This window comes from Castor canadensis, chromosome 3 (assembly GCF_047511655.1).
Source record: "Castor canadensis chromosome 3, mCasCan1.hap1v2, whole genome shotgun sequence".
Taxonomy (NCBI): Eukaryota; Metazoa; Chordata; class Mammalia; order Rodentia; family Castoridae; genus Castor; species Castor canadensis.
In genome coordinates, this window is record NC_133388.1 from 125,312,576 (window position 1) to 125,329,701 (window position 17,126).

Consider the following 17,126-nt stretch of genomic DNA (forward strand, 5'->3'; position numbering starts at 1 on the left):
ACATTTCCATATATGCATACATTATACTTTGATCATATTTATCCCGTTATTACTCTTTCTTACCCCACCCACCTTTTCCCTTTCTACATCCCTAGCAATTCTTATTGTCTCCCTTTTACTGTCAAGTCCTTTTTCGTTTTGTTTCAGACAGGGTCTCCCTGTGTAGTCCCTGCTGGCCTCAAACTTGTAATCATTCTGTTTCAGTCTCCTAAGTCCTATAAATGTATTCTTTACTGAACAGTTTGTGCATAAAATAATGACTATAGGAAAAAAATCATGTTAGTAAAAGTTTCACATAACTATAAACTTTATAAATGGTTACATAAAATTAACATCTTAGGTACTTAAATAAAATCTCTATAAATATATGATTTTTTCTCTAATTATAATATCCATTTGTTCTTACGTTATTTAGACACACTAAAATATCCACCATCAACTATTTACCCTGCATAACATTTGTCTCATGGATTATTATTCCTCAAATAACCATCTTATCAACTGGCTATGTTTATCATATAAATTTAAGGCAATCTGAAATTTTTTTTCTGACATTATTGTTCTTATAGAACAGGAATATCTTAAATCATGTATTAGGTCTGTGATAAATGGGTATGTTATGTCCTAGAGGTTGCTTCATTGCTGGTGATTTTGAGGAAATTTCCTTTCATATATTTATTATTTATTTATTTATTTAGTGGTACTGGGGTTTGAACTCAGGGACCCATGTTTACTAGGCAGGTGTTCCACTCTTCCAGCCCTTGGGGAAATTTGCATTGCTATGATCCTGAGGTAAATATGACAGAGATTTTTCTTTCCTTAAAATTAATGACTTCAGGTTTTGGCCTTTCCCTTCCTTTCTGTCTGTCTGTTACCAGAGAGATTCTCCTCTGGAGACTTTGGACCTCTACATACTAGCAAGTGATAATCATTTCCTCAAGTTTCATCATTTTGTTGTATACATTTGTTTAACATTGACTCTGAGATATTTCCACAAAGAACAACTGACCTCAAAAAAATAATGACAATTATAAGGTCAACAAGGAAAGAAAGGTGAAGAAGTTGGTTTACAAATTCCATGTACACAGACCCATGAATTTCTCTCATTTCTCTTCTCCACGGAGTGCTTCACCTGACATGTTTCTGTCTTCCTTTGAGGCTTTCAGTCCTGGTTGATGGCTTGTTTACCTAAACTTGTACATCTACCTTAGCTATATCTGGATTATAAACAAATACTTGTCTACTGCTTTATTGAAGATCATCTTATACCCTTTGGAGCAGGGAAAAATGCATAGCCATTGTCATGAACACACTTCTAGGGAACAGTTTTCTGATCTTATGTTTTACTGTATTTGAATGTAGTTGCTAATATCAGTACTAGATTGATATTCTTTGCAACCAGAAAAATAAGCAATAACTGAAAGAAAGGAGAGGAAGATAAGTGGGTTGGTGGATCAAAGACCTGGTTAGCTCAACAGAAGTGAAAGGAAGGGGCAAAAGAGATGAGTAACATCTTGAACTACACCTTGGAAAACTGGCAAAAACAGATTGCTAGGATGGGGAGTCAGCTCCAGATTCCTGATCTCAAGTTGATTCAAATGGACTTGCAGTTAATTCTCAATAATCAATTATATCTCTTTTCTCTTACCCTCATTTTTCTTTTTTTCTTCTTCTTTTTGTTATTAGCATATATTATTTGTACAAAAGGGTTTCATTGTGATACTTCCTCACATGCATATAATATACCTCAATCAAATTACCCCGTCCTACCCTCACTTTTCTGTGAATTTCTTGATTTAATGCATATGCATGCATACACGAACATACACAGACACACACACACACACACACACACACAATCCCCCATTGCAAATTATTAATTCAATCCTATATAATGAATAAAAATACAGCTTAGTGATGGAAGTCCTCCTTTATTTGTGTGGAGTACATTCCAGGACTTCGAGAGTATTCCTGAAACAACAGTAGATGTGATAATCAAGATAGTTATTAAATGATTGAGTAGATATGCCAGACAAGGGGATGATTCTTTTTTTTTTTAATTTTTTTTCCTTTTTCTTTTATTATTCATATGTGCATACAAGGCTTGGGTCATTTCTCCCCCCTGCCCCCACCCCCTCCCTTACCACCCACTCCACCCCCTTCCTCTCCCCCCAACCCCTCAATACCCAGCAGAAACTATTTTGCCCTTATCTCTAATTTTGTTGTAGAGAGTATATAAGCAATAACAGGAAGGGACAAGGGTTTTTGGTGGTTGAGATAAGGATAGCTATACAGGGTATTGACTCACATTGATTTCCTGTGCATGGGTGTTACCTTCTAGGTTAATTCTTTTTGAGCTAACCTTTCCTCTAGTACCTGTTCCCCTTTTCCTACTGGCCTCAGTTGCTTTTAAGGCATCCGCTTTAGTTTCTCTGTGTTAAGGGCAACAAATGCTAGCTAGTTTTTAGGTGTCTTACCTATCCTCACCCCTTCCTTGTGTGCTCTCGCTTTTACATGTGCTCATAGTCCAATCCCCTTGTTGTGTTTACCTTTGATCTAATGTTCACATATGAGGGAGAACATACGATTTTTGGTCTTTTGGGCCAGGCTAACCTCACTCAGAATGATGTTCTCCAATTCCATCCATTTACCAGCGAATGATAACATTTCATTCTTCTTCATGGCTGCATAAAATTCCATGTGTATAGATACCACATTTTCTTAATCCATTCGTCAGTGGTGGGGCATCTTGGCTGTTTCCATAACTTGGCTATTGTGAATAGTGCCGCAATAAACATGGGTGTGCAGGTGCCTCTGGAGTAACCTGTGTCACAGTCTTTTGGGTATATCCCCAAGAGTGGTATTGCTGGATCAAATAGTAGATCGATGTCTAGCTTTTTAAGTAGCCTCCAAATATTTTTCCAGAGTGGTTGTACTAGTCTACATTCCCACCAACAGTGTAAGAGGGTTCCTTTTTCCCCGCATCCTCGCCAACACCTGTTGTTGGTGGTGTTGCTGATGATGGCTATTCTAACAGGGGTGAGGTGGAATCTTAGCGTGGTTTTAATTTGCATTTCCTTTATTGCTAGAGATGGTGAGTATTTTTTCATGTGTTTTTTGGCCATTTGAATTTCTTCTTTTGAGAAAGTTCTGCTTAGTTCACTTGCCCATTTCTTTATTGGTTCATTAGTTTTGGGAGAATTTAGTTTTTTAAGTTCCGTATATATCCTAAGACCTATTTTATTTGGTATTAATATAGCCATACCAACTTTTAATTCTTTGTTATCATTTGTCTGTTATCTTTTTTTTTTTTTAAATACTGGGGTTTGAACTCAGAGCCTCACACTTCTAGGCAGGCACTCTACCACTTGAGCCATGCTCCCAGGTCTTTCTGCTTTAGTTATTATTTGAATAGGGTCTTTCTTTATGTCTGGCCAGTCTGAACCACAATTCTCCTCTGTAGCTGTGATGACAGGAACACACCACCATTCCCAGCCATTGGTTGAGATGGGGGTCTCATGAACTTTTTGCCCAGGATGATGCTTCTGATTCTGTCTGCTGGGTAGCTAGGATTATAGAGTTGAGCCACTGCACTCTCCCTCTATTTTTTTTTCATTTTTCTTTTATTATTCATATGCGCATACAAGGCTTGGTTCATTTCTTCTCCCTGCCCCCACCCCCTCCCTTACCACCCACTCCGCCCCCTCCCTCTCACCCCCTCAATACCCAACAGAAACTATTTTGCCCTTATTTCTAATTTTGTTGTAGAGAGAGTATAAGCAATAATAGGAAGGAACAAGAGTTTTTTCTGGTTGAGATAAGGATAGCTATACAGGGCATTGACTCACATTGATTTCCTGTGCGTGGGTGTTACCTTCTAGGTTAATTCTTTTTGGTCTAACCTTTTCTCTAGTACCTGTTCCCCTTTTCCTATTGGCCTCAGTTGCTTTAATGTATCTGCTTTAGTTTCTCTGCGTTAAGGGCAACAAATGCTAGCTAGTTTTTTAGGTGTCTTACCTATCCTCACCCCTCCCTTGTGTGCTCTTGCTTTTATCATGTGCTCACAGCAAGGGGATGATTCTTATCTTGGACAGGACATACTTTGACAATGCAAGATTTCATCAAGCTACTCAAAATGGCGTGCAATTTAAAAGTTATGAATTCTTTATTACTGGAATTTTCCAATTAGTATTTTCCATTCATGGTTGATATTGAACTCATGGGTAAAGAAAAGCACATACAAGGGGAGACTATTGTAAAAATCCAAAATGAACACAAGCTTAAATATAAAACATAATACTATAAAATGTTAGAAAAAAAGGAGAAAATCTTCAGGGATAGGCAAAAAGTTCTTAGATTTGACATCAAAATATTCATAAAAAGAAAATTTGATAATTAAATTTCATTAAAATTAAAAATGTTTGCTCATGACAAATCTTGTTTAGAGAATAAAATACATGCTATAAAAATGGAGAAAATATTTTCAGGCCATATATCTGGCAAAAGACTAGTATCTAGAATATACAAAAAAGCCTCCAAACTTAACATTAAAAACCTAAGTAATTGAATCAGAAAATCAGGAGACATCTTGCAAATAGCAAAAAAGTCCATGAAAATATATTCAATACCATTAGCCATTAATGAAATGCAAATTAATACCACATTGAGTTATCACTACACACCTAGCAAAATAACTGAAATAAGTAATAGTAACAATACCAAATGCTGGGCAGGAAGTGGAGAAACTAAATCATTCATATATTGATAGTGGGGATGTAAAATGGTACAGTCACTTGAGAAAAGACTAAATATGACCCACCAAATGACCCAAATAGTACACCCTTGGGTATTTCAGAGAAATGAAAACTTATATTCACAAAAAGACATGTATGAAGTATTCATAGCAGCTTTATTAAAAATAGCCAAACATCAAAAACAACCCAGTATCCTTTAATGACTGCATAGTTAGACAAACTATGGCACAGGTAGACCATCAACTATTATTTAGAAGTAAATAGTTGACACACACAAGTTAGATGAATCTTCAGAAGAATTATGCACAGTGAAATAAGATAAGCCCTATATGTTACATACCATGGAATTACATTTCTACAGAATTCTTGAAATGACAAAATTATAGAAATAGGGAGCACATTAGTGGTTTCCAGGTGTCAAGGACAAGATTGAAGGAAAGTATGTGTGATTATTTAGGGCTACAGGTGGATCTTGTGGTGAAGGGAATGTTCTGCATCTTGACTGCACCCATTCTATATCCTGGCTGTGATATTTATTCCACTGTACTTTTGCAAGATGTTACCATTGGGGGAAATAGGATAAAGAGTACACAGGATTTCCCTGCATTATTTCGCATAGCTACATATGAACAAGGATCTTAAAATAAAAAAATAAAAAGCTTAAAACATGGTTCACAAAGAATGTTATGACAGGAAAATGTTAAAAGCACAGAAATAAAAATATATTTTTTGAAAATATATTTTAGAAAAATTAATGTAATGCATTTGTAATCAGTAACAACAAAACAGATCTACTTAGGCCATGATCAACCATTAAACTCAGAATCCAAAACTTTAGACCTTTTCTAGTAGGGTGTCAGAAGAAAGGGCACTTTATTGAAAACCTGAATCTGATATTAAATAAATTATCCTTTCCTACTCTCCGGAATGATGACTTTTATAATTAATGGGCTAATTTAACTTCAAATCTTGAAGTCAGTAATATTAATTAAAAAGAAGACATGTAAATGACCTTCTGAAAAGGACTTATCTATTAATTTGCCCACAAATGAGCACTTGTGATTGCTTCTTAATCAATACCAGGAAGCTGGCTAGAATTAATTCTAGGCCTCTTGGTTTCAACCACTTTTAAGAGCATTCAGGATTTCCACACTCAGACTATTCAAGACAAGCCCTATATTTTCCTTTAATTCACCTGACCTTTCAGGCAGTAAGTGAATTTTAGGCATTTATGGGCTTGGCCTCAATAACTGGCAACTTTCATTACTTTAATCATTGACCAAAAAGCTTTGGGAAATGTCAGCCTTTCCTAGGCCATTGTTGAATATGTTAATCAGATCATTAACCTGATACATAAAGAAAATGGTAGGAAGCTAGAGGTGTAGGGGCCTGATATAATTTTCTTTTTATTTCTAAGAGAAAAAAATGGAACTTTTTCCTATCTTTCTTCTTACAGGTAGCAGAGCTGCAGCTAGCAGATTTCTAAGAATTGACACTGATAGGTAAGGGCAGTTGGCACATATGGAGATATCTGGTTAAAAGTCAGCATAAATGGCAAAAATCAGGTATAATGTTTTCAAAATTACCCCTGAAATCCTTAAATTATCAGCCACCGACATTACTAATGTACATTTGTATTGATGGACTGGAGAGGATGGGCCTGGTGACATACTATTCCAAAATACAGCCTCATGGCATGATGGACATTTTAAGTTAAAGGAATTTGAGAAACAGCACATGCAGGAAGATGTTCTGACCATCTCCAGAAGCTGGTTGTAAGACCTTTGAGTGAGAAGGGTCCATCCAATTCTCAGAGAAAGGGAGCATCTTCCGAAGACACGAGGATACAGAGAGGGATCTGAAAGCACAGACCCTGCTAAATCCTCCAGGTTATTAACATTCGGTCACACTCCTATGTCTTGTCACACTTTCCCATGACCATCTACTTTCATCAAACTCAGATTTAATTCTTTCTCAGGTCTTCATTTCTTTACAAATGCTAATGTGTCACATAATTCTGACTTTGTATGCTTTTCTCTTCTTAGACTGTCTTTTGTCTATTTCCCTCTCTTCTTCTGTCTCTCCCTCTCTCTTTTCCCTTCCTTCCCCCTTCTTCTTTCACCCTTTTTCATCCCCTCATTTCTTTCTTCTTTCTCTTTCTCTCTCCCTCTCCCCCTTTTTCTTCCTTCCTTCCTTCTTTCCTTTCTCTTTGTTTCTTTCTTTCATTCTCTCCCTCTTTCTCTACCTTTCTCTCTCCTTCTCTCCTTCCTTCCTTCCTACCCTCTTTCCTTCCTTCCTCCTTTCCTTTCTTCCTTCATCTTTCTCTTTCCCTTATCCTCTCTCTCTTTCTCTGAAAGCAATGCAAAATAAATAAATTTTTAAAAAGAGAAGAAAAGCCACCACAAATAACCATACACCACAAGAGCACAAAGCTTCAATTCCTCACAGATGGCACCGGTTTTCAGACACAGCTGGACGATTCACTGGATTTGAATCACTTGAGTTTTAGGTTTGCCTTCTTGCAATTGTTCCCCATTGAATGGACTATCAGCGTAGTCCCTACATTCTGATATCAGTTAGATTCTTTCAAAGCCAAACCTACATCTCAGTCCTGAAAACATCCATGGACATGTACGCCAATTTTTTAAGTAGGAGTCTCCTTTTTGCCGCTCAGTTTATGTGTCTTCACGAGAGAGTTTAATTTCTCAGAGATAAGATTTGATTTATTGAAACACAGAATGGGATGAATGGTGCTGGGCAGGACTAATTAGTGGATGGGGGTGGAACTGCTATAAATCACAAAGTTCCCTTGCAGAAATTGCGAAAAGGATCACTAATGAACTTAGAAAGTGGGACGTTGAGCATTTCAAATCCTAATTACTGAACAAAGACAATATAATTTTTCAGATAACTCAGGACCAAGGACTTTCTGAAATCTGGAAATATGAATGCTGATACACGGTTTTGGAAACTTGAATTCACATGATTACTATGCTATGTCTTCCTATCATCATGTTATGGAGCCCTGGTGTCGGTCACTGGGACTGGCTTGTGTTTATTCATAAATCTCTGTTTTCTCAGTCTTTCCTCCTGCCTAGATAAAACAGAATGCTCCTCCTGAGGAGGAGGAGGAGAAGGAGACATGAAACAGTAATATGTTTGCCTTCCCTCCCTCCTTTTTTTCCTTCCATGTGGTGTTTGTCTTCATGACAGAGACACCTATCAGTAATGGATAGCTAAGCTTTTCATTATGGAGAGAGCAACCCTAGATGAAACACTACCTTTGCTAAGTTTCATTTGGTTGATCAGGAATAAATTACTTATCTTCTATAAGCTTTCATTTTCTTATCTATATAATTGGGAAAGAGACTTTCTTTGGAAGATTAATATGAGTATAAAATGAGCTCCCTAAATGAGGACCCAATAGACCTTAAAGTCTTTGCCTCTTCCTTTGTACACGGTTTTATATTCTTTGCATTCAGGGACAATGTCTTTCTCATTCTGGTTTAACCTTAGCACTATTATCAGGCTCCTTCTAAAGGTTTTTTTCTCAACATTAGTAATTAAAGGTGACATGATTAGTGTGGTATATAATATAATTAACATGTGTGTGTGTGTGTGTATTTTTGTGTGTAATTTGTGTGTAATTTGGTGTTTTTCCCCATTCCCTAGCACAAAGCTCTTAAAACTCAGATTTCCTGAGTGATAGAAACATCTTTTGTTGTCAGTAAGGTGCTCCTGAGCTGGGGGAACATGGAAAAAGTGGTAGAGTGCTTGCCTAACAAGTACAAGGCCCTGAGTTCAAGTCTCCGTACCACAAAAAAGGAGCTCTTTTGAATCTTACCAGAGTTTATGTTAATGAGGTGATTTTGGGGGGTGATGTGGAGCTAGATAGCCTTAAAATGGGATCTTGTTGCCAAAGGAACAAATCATGTGACCAGATAGTTATACCTGTGAGCCCACACCCCTAAGGGAAGATGTGGAAAGCTGGAGAATGAGTTCAATTACCAATGCCAATCATCATGTCTACATGGTAAAAGTTTGTTAAAACTCTTGAGCAATGACGTTCTGGGAATTTCTGTGTTTCTGAACACTCACCACATCAAAATGTTGAGTTGGTGATAGAGTAGGGGAGGGCATGGAAACTCTACCTCATGCCTTGTTTTATATCTATCTTCTATTTGTTTCTTTCTGAGTTGTATCCTTTATAATACACCAGAAATCCTAAGTAATACACTTTCTTGGATTCTCTGAATCATTCCAGAGAGTTTTTGAATCTGAGATATGGTCATAGGCAGCACTGAACTTGTAGTCAGTTATGCACAAATGCAGTTGTATTTAACAGGTTCTTTGCTGAGAAACACCTACTCCTTACATGGGCCCATGAATTAATTGACGGCAGGTAAAAGTTAGGCTTACCAGTCTCCATTTTGTATCTGTGCCCAGAACCATTCTCTCCTGCAGCCACCTTAAGTTGCCCTAAGGGCAGGACTGATTGATAACATCTTCATGGCAATGGAGGGAAACTACCCCTAAAAATAATAGCGCTTCCTCCTCAGGAAAGACCAACGGACAGGCGATAATGACTCTGCATAACAACTTCTCTAGAACCTCTTCCAAAACAAAGACTGAGTAATGACCAACCAGGCCACACCTGTGACTGGGATTGTTTAACTATGTATATATTTGCTCCCTGCACTAATTCTTTGTTCATTTAAAGCTAAATCTTAGGTCTGTACCCTAAAGATGGCTGAAGATGAACTGAAATGTTGTCTGTCTGTGGCATGCTCTTTCTTCTGTCCTTCACCATGTCTCTTTATTTGGTATACAGGGTTAAGTGGCTGGATCTGGACCTGACATAAGAAGTCCCAGGAGTTTGAATCTGGGGTATAAAACTCTGGTTTCACAGCTAGGTTGGGAATACCATTTGTAACTGGTAAGTGATATGGGATCAGTCTAATGGACTAAGTCCTTAACTTGTAGGGTCTACACTAGTGTCAGAATTTAGTTGAGTTGTTGGATACCCAGGTGGTGTTAGAGAATTGTAGATTGTTGATACCAGAAAAAAAGCCTAACAATTAGAATTTTTCCAAAGACCAAAACTTGAGTTTACATATAATTAAGTCTCATTGAAATGAGAAGAATTTCAAGGTAAATATATACAGCTTGTTAGAACTGAATCTCAATTTCAAAAGCCTTTTTTGGTTTTGATCTTAATGCTAAAGACTGTCTTTGATCAGAGAGGAAACAAATACTCCACATCATTCTTTCCCCACTAAGATTTCAGGCATATCTATTAGAAGTACATCAAAGATTTTGAATAGAATCTAAAAGTATGGAGTGGATTTCCCATGAAACTAAGAAAGGTAGTCTTTTTTCCCCTTACTTGAATCAACTCCATCCATGTTCAAGACATAACCTGAAGAAAGACATCTGGAGAGCAAGACAACATTCAACATGAGAAAGTAGATGCAGAAAATTAAAGGGAAGAAAAAGACGCATGTTAAGTTCAAGAGAATACAAAATGAGAAAGAAAAGGGCTGGCTAAGAAGGGGAAGAGGGATACGTTTTAAAAGTACCAAGAGTCCACTGTAGTCACAGAAGGTCTCAGTCTTATTGGCTACTCCCTGACATCATTATTGCTGCTCTTTCACTGATGAGAAGAAGCTTTGGGTTTGAGACAACAGTACGTGTGGCAGAGACAGAATTTAAAGCTCTCTCATGTATCACCTCTGACCCACTATCATATTCTGACAGCTCTGCTTTCAAACCACATTTGAAATATGATTACTCGCACTTTTGTCACTTCCATCACCCTCATCCAAGCTACCTTTATCTGTCAAAGGCTGCCACATTTATTTCTCTGTGGGTTTTCTCACTTCTACTCTTGTCCCTTACACAGTTATTTTAGATCCTGCTCTCCCATGTTCAACTTAGACCAAATCCAAACCCTTACCATGGCTCACAGAGCTCTTATAAGTTCTGTCCCTTCCCATTTCTCCAGATACATGGCTTGTATTCCTTACCTTGCTGATAGCATGTTAGCAGCAGGACACGGCCAGCCCTGCTGCTCTTTGTGCGTGCCAAACATGTTTCTATTTTGGGGTCTTGGCATTTCCTTGAATCTGTGCATAGCTTACTCCCTTCTGCCACAGAGGGCTCTTAACCCCGCCTGCTCTTATGAAGTCACTTTCTGTCCCCTTACTTTTTCCTTGTTAGCACTTAGTACACATAGTATTATATATATATATATATATATATATTTATATACCACATCTTTTCCACTAGCATAAGAAGGTTTTGTGGTCCCCAATTATATTGTCAGCACTTATAATAATACCTAGAGCAGATTAAGTGCTCAAAAAAATTAAACACAATGTCTGATTCTAAAGTTAAGAAAATGTTTAAAAATGTTGGAATGCATTTCAAATAAAATTTTAAAAATATTATTTCTAAAAAATAGGTAGAAATAGAAATTTTCCAGTAAGTGTTAATCTTTGGCACATTTACAGCAGCATTATTTCTCACCTTACACACCTGACAGGGTGTTTTGATGTCTGCTGTCATGTTCTGCAAAACACCTAGAGCTACTGGAAGGAAAATACAGTATAAATGCAAACTAATAATAAACCACCTTTATGTTTGATACTCCTGATAAAGTATGTGAAGTTTTCAATGATTTCATGAAAAATAGAGTTTCTAATAGTAAAGCAATAGATCAAGTTGAAATCATTATAGTCTAATCCAAGCAGGAAGAAGCCATAGAACATAAACATATCACAATGTAGGCCTTAGACATTCATTTTCTGCTGCTTTCAACAAACTTTCTTTCTGAAGTAATTATGAACATATTTGTTACTTTTAAAGAAGGCTTAAGGATGTCAGATTATAAATTTACAAGCCTTAATGACTGATGCTTGATTTTACATATAGGAGAGCATTTTGGAAATGTTGAATGAGATTGATTATTTCCATCCTTAAGCTAGGCTTCCAAATACATCAGGTACAGGGCTGGCATAACAAAGTTCACCTGTAATGCCAGCTACATAGTAGGATGAGGCAGGAGGATTGTGGGGTGAGACCAGTTCCTGGCAGAAAGCACAAGATCCTTTCCAAAAATTAACTAAAACAAAAAGGGTTCAGGGGCCATAGTGGTAGAGCACCTGCCTACTAAGTGCAAAGCCTTAAGTTCAAACGCCAGTACTGAACCAAAAAAAATATTCTGTTCATATGGACTTTCATTTTATTGATTTTTTTAAAAAAGCTAAATAACAAGTCTTTGGGGTAAGCCAGAATTATATCCTAATATTAATCTCTATTTATTATGCAATTTAATTTTTGGATTTTGTTATGAATTACTAGTATTTTACATTTGCCTCTAATATTTGATACAAATGATTAAGCTGATTTATCAAATGATCCTAGTTTTCTTTTGCTTTTGAAAGCAAAACATGTGAGCAAAGAATGATTAAAGTGAAACACAAGTTCTGCCATCACTTTATAAAGGAGTTTATAGACCCAACTGGATGGGGAAATGGGAAAAAATAAAACAAAGCATACATGTCTTAGTTTTCCAATTGATTTTATTGCTAAAAATGACACACACAGGAAGTCTTGGCTTGTTTCCCATGTGGGAAGTAGCTCAGTTTTTAAAAGATAGCATGGCACATGATTTCAGATTAGGAATAAAAATTACAGTTCTGATTTACAAGATTTAAACTTGCTAGGAATCCTTTGAAAAGTTGATAAATGAAATGAATGTAAATATTGATAATAAATTTGAATGTATATAAAATCCCATTCTTGGTACAGCTCTGAAAGTGATCAGTCATAGGTTATGCTTTATTGTGGTTAAAATATGAGGTGCTACATTTCATGAATATTCTTCCAATAGTGCTCATGCTTTAGTGGCTTCAAATTCCACTGGGGGCTAAGCTTACTTTCAAACATGAAGAAATTCAATATGAAGAAATTATTATTAGTGACTTAACACCAATAGGGAAAATAAGTGGAAAGAAATTACACTAATAAAAAGAGGATTTTCTTTTAATCATTTTCTTATGAAGAACTATAAAGTAAACTCCTGGTGCAGGATAAAAGTGACGATATCACCAGGGTGGCATAGGACTGAAGAAATATATGGACAGCAATTTCTTTTCCAAGAAATAAAAGCTCCACACCAAACTCGCATAAATGGCAGGTGCATTAGAGCACTGTGAAATGCAAAGGTGCTTAATGGTTCAGGAAGCAAATGCGTCACCCTTCATGACAGTGCTCATTTGCATAAACATGTTTATCCCTGGCAGGAGGTGTACACTCAGGGGCCTCCCACAGTGGAAATATAGACATTCTCAGGGAAAAGTAGGTCTTCACTAAACTTTATAACATCATTCTAAACTCCAGATGTCAGTTTATAGTTTTCCAGATTGACATCTTAAATCAAGAAAACGCTACATGTATACAGTAACTGGCCTAATCTTTTCTGTAAATTGCTGCCTGTGGTTTTCAAAAATATAGTAAATTGCTGGCAATTGACAATGTGCCTGTCTGCACAGCTAGTTTCACTTCTGCAGTTAACAAGTCAGTCTTCAATTATTCATATACATCATCCAATGTCTATGCTCTTCTGACGACACTGATTTCAGGGACTAGTCTGCTGGCCTTTTATACTGAACTGAAATTCATATCAGGCTTTTGACATGCAAGATTAATTATATGCAGGAAATAATAACTACATCCTTTGCCTCAGTATCTTAGTTAATGATGAGCACAGCTCACTGCACATTCAGTGCTTCTGATCCCCTGTTCTGCCCTGAAGCATGACAGAGCAATTTCTCAGACTAATACTTAAAATAGCCTTAATGCCCCTAATATGTCAAATACAAATGAAAGTGTTTTCTTCATTAATTCTATAATTACAGGATAAGAATAAATGATGAATTATGTCTACAAAGTAAAACATCAGATGGCCCATTTAGAAATGATGCTGTCAAACCATTGCACATTGTTCAGGAAATAAGGTCAAATCATGTCCCCAGACAACTCAACCAAATTGAATTTTTGTTGCTAAAGTAAGTTTAAGAATATAGTGCTTATTCTGAAAGGACTTCTTAACTCAGTACCATCTTTTTCTTTCAGCAGCATACTATCTTAAGGGGATTTTGTAGGAAGCATATTTATCTTTCCTTGAAATACTTTTCAAATCAGTATAGGCTCTTAGCTAAATAGTAGAATGTGCATGGAAACAGTCTTATATTTGAGGTGCACCCTTGTCTGTTCAGGCTTGGGAAAATTAACTGTGTATGACCCCAAGTATATTGGGATTTTCTCACAGGTATACCTGAACAGATAGTTCCAGGTCACTGAGACCCCCCCCCCCCTCATTTTAAGAAATTTTACTTACAAGGGAAAACCTACAAGATGTCCCTATGAGGTCACCTCCCAAGGTTAGTAACTTTGGCTCTGGTCTACATAACCTCACAGAATTCTCTCTCCAATGTACACCACCCAAAAGAGAATCTGGGAAGAGAGTATGAGGTGGAGATGGCTGGATTAACTCAAATTCATTACAGAGAATTAAATAAGGTAGCATGTCAAAAGTACTTTTCTCACAGCATTTTCATGAAAGTCAGCATGTTGCTTGAAATGCTTTTCTTTACTGAGAAAAATACAGTCCTAATCTCCTTGGTAAGGCTGCCTGTGATCCTGGTGAAGACTACGTTCCAGTTCTGTGGCATTAGGATTGTTTGTCCTTCCATTATCATAGCATTGACTACATTTTATCGTTTGTACTTATTGGCTGTGTGTTTTTCCTGTTACTGATAGTTCTCCTGTGGTTCCAGTTATGATTTTTCCATTATATAAGGTGCAAATGTTATATGCATTCAGGAGAAACAGTACTTTTTCAAATTTTCATCTTTTCCTGAGCTAGCCATATATAATGCGATACTCTCTCAGGAAAGTGGAACCCAGTCAACTACGTTCATGAGGGGAAAAAACTGATATTCTATAGTGTACTCGGTTGTTAAGCTGTAATGCTGCCATAGATTAAGAGGGTCAAATGCATTTTTCACATTTTCAAGTTAACAATGTTTTTCTCAGGACATAACTATGTCATTAATTGAGGACAGTCTTTCGGTTATCATTTTATGAGGGCAGTAATTAGATACAGCCTTAGTTTTATGGCACTGTGCTCTGAACCAAGCTAACACTCGGTGAATACTCTCTATACATTTTGTGTCACATATAGATTTCTGTATGATTTAGTTTGGCATTATTTTAACTGCATATTTCAAACTCCAAAATAGTGCAAGTTATAAACCTTATTTTTAATATAAAAGGAAATTTGGTTATAGGCAGCTCAGGGTTGGTATGAAAATGCCAGAAGTTATTAGGGTTCCAGGATCAGTTTTTAAATTTTGACCAATTATATCATCAAAGTCACCTCCTGGACCAAGATGGCTTATTCCCATGGTGGTTACAGAAAAATGGTCCCCCAAAGATGTTCACATTCCTAATTCAGAACCTGTTAATATATTACTTTATATTGCAATGGGATCTTTGCAGATGTGACAAAAGTGAAAGACCTTCGTATGGTCCAATAATCCTTTATCATCCAGGTGAACCCATCTAATCACATGCATCCTTAAAAACAGAATGTTTTTTGGCTGTGAAAGCCAGAGAGATGGCAGCATAAGAAGTCCTTGGCCACCATCACTGGCTTGGGAGAAGAAGAAAGGGATTCATGAGCTAAACAAGTGGGCAGCTTCGAAACTGAATACCAACAGACAAATTCTTCTCTGCAACCTCCAGACAAGAACACTATAATGGTTTTATCCCACTGACACCCATGTTGGATTTCTGACCTAAGAAGAAATGTTAAGATGATATATTTACATTGTTAAATCACTAAGTTTGGACCAGCTTCTAATTCATTAGTTCTTACGCAGTCTTTCCAGACATTTCTCAATTTTTTCTATCTCGGTAGTCAGAGCTTACTTTAGAAGATATATTCATTCATATAGAGGCAAAGATATATAGTTTTTGAGCTTTGCCACCCGAGACTCTTGCTTGACCAGAAGAAGAGGGACTATCTTAAGGGAAATGAGAACTTCTGGCACCAATTTTTAATGAAGAATTAATTACATGGATGAGTTTGGATACCTAGGAATTCATGCAGTGATATGACTTTTATAGAACTCTATATGTCCCACTTGTAAATGAATTTAAATGGATAGTCTCCATTTTCTATAAAGTTTGTAAAGTATTGATATTCAGCTTCCATAAATAAATTCTCAGAGAACTGGAGTCAAAGAGATAGAGTAGATTTCATTTACTAATGCTTTTATTTGCTTTTCTGGCTTCATTTTTATTTAATTATGAGTTTTTTCTAGGTTTCTATAGTAAGATGAAAGGTTGGGAAAGCCAACCTTTCAGGTATATAGAGAACTAGGTAGCAACTTCAAACTGCTGTGGAGTATAGTGCGATGATTTTGTGCATGTATATAATGTGTAATGATCAAATCAAGATAGCATCTCCATCTCCTAAAACATTGATCATTTCTTTATACCAGGAATTTCAAAATCCATTTTTCTAGTTCTTTATGCAATATAACAAATTGCTGTGAACTATAGTCACCGTGCTGTGGTATAGAACACTGTAACTAATTCTTATCAAGTTGTATTTTGATATCCTTTATTCAAACTTTCTCCTTCTCCCCTTCACAGTCTTTAGTGACAACTATTCTACTCCCCACTTCCATAAAATTATCTTATTTTAGCTTCCAAATTTGAGAGAGAACATGTGGCATTTGTCTTTTTGCATGTGACTTTTTTCATTTACCATAATATTCGTTCATGTTGCTGCAGATTACAGAATTTCATTCTTTGTATGGCAGAATAGTATTCCATTGTATATAAGCCATATTTTCTTATCCATTCATCAGTTAATGGACATTCCAGCTGTTTCCATATCATGGTGACTGTAAATTGTGCTGCAAGGAAAATGGGAGTTTAGGCATTTCTTTGATATACTGATTTAATTTCTTCAGATATACTCCCAGTAGTGGTATATGTATGCTGATTTTAAAACACATGCACACTGACAGTTAATGGTACACACAAATAAATGCTGCATTGTTCCTGTGCCTCTGTTACTGTTAATGCTTACATCCTCTAAAGGGCAGAGAGACCTCAGCTCATCCCTGATTACCAAACCCCAGATGTTTCTTATAGCATCTCTATTTCAATTTTGTCACCTGTTGCCTCCTTTCAGTGGCCACAATTTCTGAGCAATCTTTATATTTCTCTCTTTTTGTTTTTGTCAGTCCTCGTGCAAGACAGAGGGCTTGAATCTCTCATTTCCTGACTCCT

General features: G+C 36.6%; 1 protein-coding gene across 3 annotated transcripts in view; it reads right to left on the reverse strand.

Moving 5' to 3' along the window:
- Nkain3 (sodium/potassium transporting ATPase interacting 3) overlaps positions 1-17,126 on the reverse strand; it is a 698,611-nt gene that overhangs the window by 347,523 nt on the left and 333,962 nt on the right. The window lies entirely within an intron of this gene.